This window comes from Salvelinus namaycush, chromosome 7 (genome assembly GCF_016432855.1).
Source record: "Salvelinus namaycush isolate Seneca chromosome 7, SaNama_1.0, whole genome shotgun sequence".
In the NCBI taxonomy this organism is placed as follows: domain Eukaryota; kingdom Metazoa; phylum Chordata; class Actinopteri; order Salmoniformes; family Salmonidae; genus Salvelinus; species Salvelinus namaycush.
This window is the reverse complement of record NC_052313.1, coordinates 59883284-59887777: the sequence shown is the minus strand read 5'-3', so window position 1 is coordinate 59887777 and position 4494 is coordinate 59883284.

The following is a 4494-nucleotide window of genomic DNA, read 5'->3' as shown; positions in this document are numbered from 1 at the left end:
CTGGTTGTGGAGAGATTTATTTTTAGTATATTTTTTTCATTGTGCTGCTCATTATGTCTTAGCCCAGTTTGACCATGATAATGTCCCAAATGTGACCCTATGTAGTGCACTAGTTTTGAACAGGGCCCTGGTCATCAGAGCTGAACACTGCAACTACATCACATGACCACTAGGTGGAACCAGAAGCGTAATAACAAATTTCATGGTTCAGTCAGTATTTTTATCATGTAAAACATTTTAATACCGGGATCCCACCACAGTGAGAGAAGTTGGTTCACATTTCAAACATTTGGTTCTCCTCTCAATTTATGTTCCAGTTCATCTCTGAACCAAGCCCTTCCTACTCTCTGACCCAAGCCCTTCTCACTGACCCAAGCCCTTCCTTCTCACTGAACCAAGCCCTTCCTTCTCACTGAACCAAGCCCTTCCTTCTCACTGAACCAAGCCCTTCCTTCTCACTGAACCAAGCCCTTCCTTCTCACTGAACCAAGCCCTTCCTTCTCACTGAACCAAGCCCTTCCTTCTCACTGACCCAAGCCCTTCCTTCTCACTGACCCAAGCCCTTCCTTCTCACTGACCCAAGCCCTTCCTACTCTCTGACCCAAGCCCTTCCTTCTCACTGACCCAAGCCCTTCCTTCTCACTGACCCAAGCCCTTCCTACTCTCTGACCCAAGCCCTTCCTTCTCACTGACCCAAGCCCTTCCTTCTCACTGACCCAAGCCCTTCCTTCTCACTGAACCAAGCCCTTCCTTCTCACTGACCCAAGCCCTTCCTTCTCAATGACCCAAGCCCTTCCTTCTCAATGACCCAAGCCCTTCCTTCTCACTGACCCAAGCCCTTCCTACTCTCTGACCCAAGCCCTTCCTTCTCACTGACCCAAGCCCTTCCTACTCTCTGACCCAAGCCCTTCCTTCTCACTGACCCAAGCCCTTCCTACTCACTGACCCAAGCCCTTCCTTCTCACTGACCCAAGCCCTTCCTTCTCACTGACCCAAGCCCTTCCTACTCTCTGACCCAAGCCCTTCCTTCTCACTGACCCAAGCCCTTCCTTCTCACTGACCCAAGCCCTTCCTACTCTCTGACCCAAGCCCTTCCTTCTCACTGACCCAAGCCCTTCCTTCTCACTGACCCAAGCCCTTCCTTCTCACTGAACCAAGCCCTTCCTTCTCACTGACCCAAGCCCTTCCTTCTCACTGACCCAAGCCCTTCCTTCTCAATGACCCAAGCCCTTCCTTCTCAATGACCCAAGCCCTTCCTTCTCAATGACCCAAGCCCTTCCTTCTCAATGACCCAAGCCCTTCCTTCTCACTGACCCAAGCCCTTCCTTCTCACTGACCCAAGCCCTTCCTACTCTCTGACCCAAGCCCTTCCTTCTCACTGACCCAAGCCCTTCCTACTCTCTGACCCAAGCCCTTCCTTCTCACTGACCCAAGCCCTTCCTTCTCACTGACCCAAGCCCTTCCTTCTCACTGACCCAAGCCCGTCCTACTCTCTGACCCAAGCCCTTCCTTCTCACTGACCCAAGCCCTTCCTTCTCACTGACCCAAGCCCGTCCTACTCTCTGACCCAAGCCCTTCCTTCTCACTGACCCAAGCCCTTCCTACTCTCTGACCCAAGCCCTTCCTTCTCACTGACCCAAGCCCTTCCTTCTCACTGACCCAAGCCCTTCCTTCTCACTGACCCAAGCCCGTCCTACTCTCTGACCCAAGCCCTTCCTTCTCACTGACCCAAGCCCTTCCTTCTCACTGACCCAAGCCCGTCCTACTCTCTGAACCAAGCCCTTCCTTCTCTCTGACCCAAGCCCTTCCTTCTCACTGACCCAAGCCCGTCCTACTCTCTGAACCAAGCCCTTCCTTCTCACTGACCCAAGCCCTTCCTTCTCACTGACCCAAGCCCGTCCTACTCTCTGAACCAAGCCCTTCCTTCTCTCTGACCCAAGCCCTTCCTTCTCACTGACCCAAGCCCTTCCTTCTCACTGACCCAAGCCCGTCCTACTCTCTGAACCAAGCCCTTCCTTCTCTCTGACCCAAGCCCTTCCTTCTCACTGAACCAAGCCCTTCCTTCTCTCTGACCCAAGCCCTTCCTTCTCACTGACCCAAGCCCGTCCTACTCTCTGAACCAAGCCCTTCCTTCTCACTGACCCAAGCCCGTCCTACTCTCTGACCCAAGCCCTTCCTTCTCACTGACCCAAGCCCTTCCTTCTCACTGACCCAAGCCCTTCCTTCTCACTGACCCAAGCCCTTCCTTCTCACTGACCCAAGCCCTTCCTACTCTCTGACCCAAGCCCTTCCTACTCACTGACCCAAGCCCTTCCTTCTCACTGACCCAAGCCCTTCCTTCTCACTGACCCAAGCCCTTCCTTCTCACTGACCCAAGCCCTTCCTTCTCACTGACCCAAGCCCTTCCTTCTCACTGACCCAAGCCCTTCCTTCTCACTGACCCAAGCCCTTCCTTCTCACTGACCCAAGCCCTTCCTTCTCACTGACCCAAGCCCTTCCTACTCTCTGACCCAAGCCCTTCCTACTCACTGACCCAAGCCCTTCCTTCTCACTGACCCAAGCCCTTCCTTCTCACTGACCCAAGCCCTTCCTTCTCACTGACCCAAGCCCTTCCTTCTCACTGACCCAAGCCCTTCCTTCTCACTGACCCAAGCCCTTCCTTCTCACTGACCCAAGCCCTTCCTACTCTCTGACCCAAGCCCTTCCTTCTCACTGACCCAAGCCCTTCCTTCTCACTGACCCAAGCCCTTCCTTCTCACTGACCCAAGCCCTTCCTTCTCACTGACCCAAGCCCTTCCTACTCTCTGACCCAAGCCCTTCCTTCTCACTGACCCAAGCCCTTCCTTCTCACTGACCCAAGCCCTTCCTTCTCACTGACCCAAGCCCTTCCTTCTCTCTGACCCAAGCCCTTCCTACTCTCTGAACCAAGCCCTTCCTTCTCACTGACCCAAGCCCTTCCTACTCTCTGACCCAAGCCCTTCCTTCTCACTGACCCAAGCCCTTCCTTCTCACTGACCCAAGCCCTTCCTTCTCACTGACCCAAGCCCTTCCTTCTCACTGACCCAAGCCCTTCCTTCTCACTGACCCAAGCCCTTCCTTCTCACTGACCCAAGCCCTTCCTTCTCACTGACCCAAGCCCTTCCTTCTCACTGACCCAAGCCCTTCCTTCTCACTGACCCAAGCCCTTCCTTCTCTCTGACCCAAGCCCTTCCTACTCTCTGACCCAAGCCCTTCCTTCTCACTGACCCAAGCCCTTCCTACTCTCTGACCCAAGCCCTTCCTTCTCACTGACCCAAGCCCTTCCTTCTCACTGACCCAAGCCCTTCCTTCTCACTGACCCAAGCCCTTCCTTCTCACTGACCCAAGCCCTTCCTTCTCACTGACCCAAGCCCTTCCTTCTCACTGACCCAAGCCCTTCCTTCTCACTGACCCAAGCCCTTCCTTCTCACTGACCCAAGCCCTTCCTTCTCACTGACCCAAGCCCTTCCTTCTCACTGACCCAAGCCCTTCCTTCTCACTGACCCAAGCCCTTCCTTCTCACTGACCCAAGCCCTTCCTTCTCACTGACCCAAGCCCTTCCTTCTCACTGACCCAAGCCCTTCCTTCTCACTGACCCAAGCCCTTCCTTTTCTCTGACCCAAGCCCTTCCTTCTCACTGACCCAAGCCCTTCCTTTTCTCTGACCCAAGCCCTTCCTTCTCACTGACCCAAGCCCTTCCTTCTCACTGACCCAAGCCCTTCCTTCTCACTGACCCAAGCCCTTCCTTCTCACTGACCCAAGCCCTTCCTTCTCACTGACCCAAGCCCTTCCTTTTCTCTGACCCAAGCCCTTCCTTCTCTCTGACCCAAGCCCTTCCTTCTCACTGACCCAAGCCCTTCCTACTCTCTGACCCAAGCCCTTCCTACTCTCTGACCCAAGCCCTTCCTTCTCACTGACCCAAGCCCTTCCTTCTCTCTGACCCAAGCCCTTCCTTCTCACTGACCCAAGCCCTTCCTTCTCACTGACCCAAGCCCTTCCTTCTCACTGACCCAAGCCCTTCCTTCTCACTGACCCAAGCCCTTCCTTCTCACTGACCCAAGCCCTTCCTTCTCACTGACCCAAGCCCTTCCTTCTCACTGACCCAAGCCCTTCCTTCTCACTGACCCAAGCCCTTCCTTCTCACTGAACCAAGCCCTTCCTTCTCACTGACCCAAGCCCTTCCTTCTCTCTGACCCAAGCCCTTCCTTCTCTCTGACCCAAGCCCTTCCTTCTCACTGACCCAAGCCCTTCCTACTCTCTGACCCAAGCCCTTCCTACTCTCTGACCCAAGCCCTTCCTTCTCACTGACCCAAGCCCTTCCTTCTCACTGACCCAAGCCCTTCCTACTCTCTGACCCAAGCCCTTCCTTCTCACTGACCCAAGCCCTTCCTTCTCACTGACCCAAGCCCTTCCTTCTCTCTGACCCAAGCCCTTCCTTCTCACTGACCCAAGCCCTTCCTACTCTCTGACCCAAGC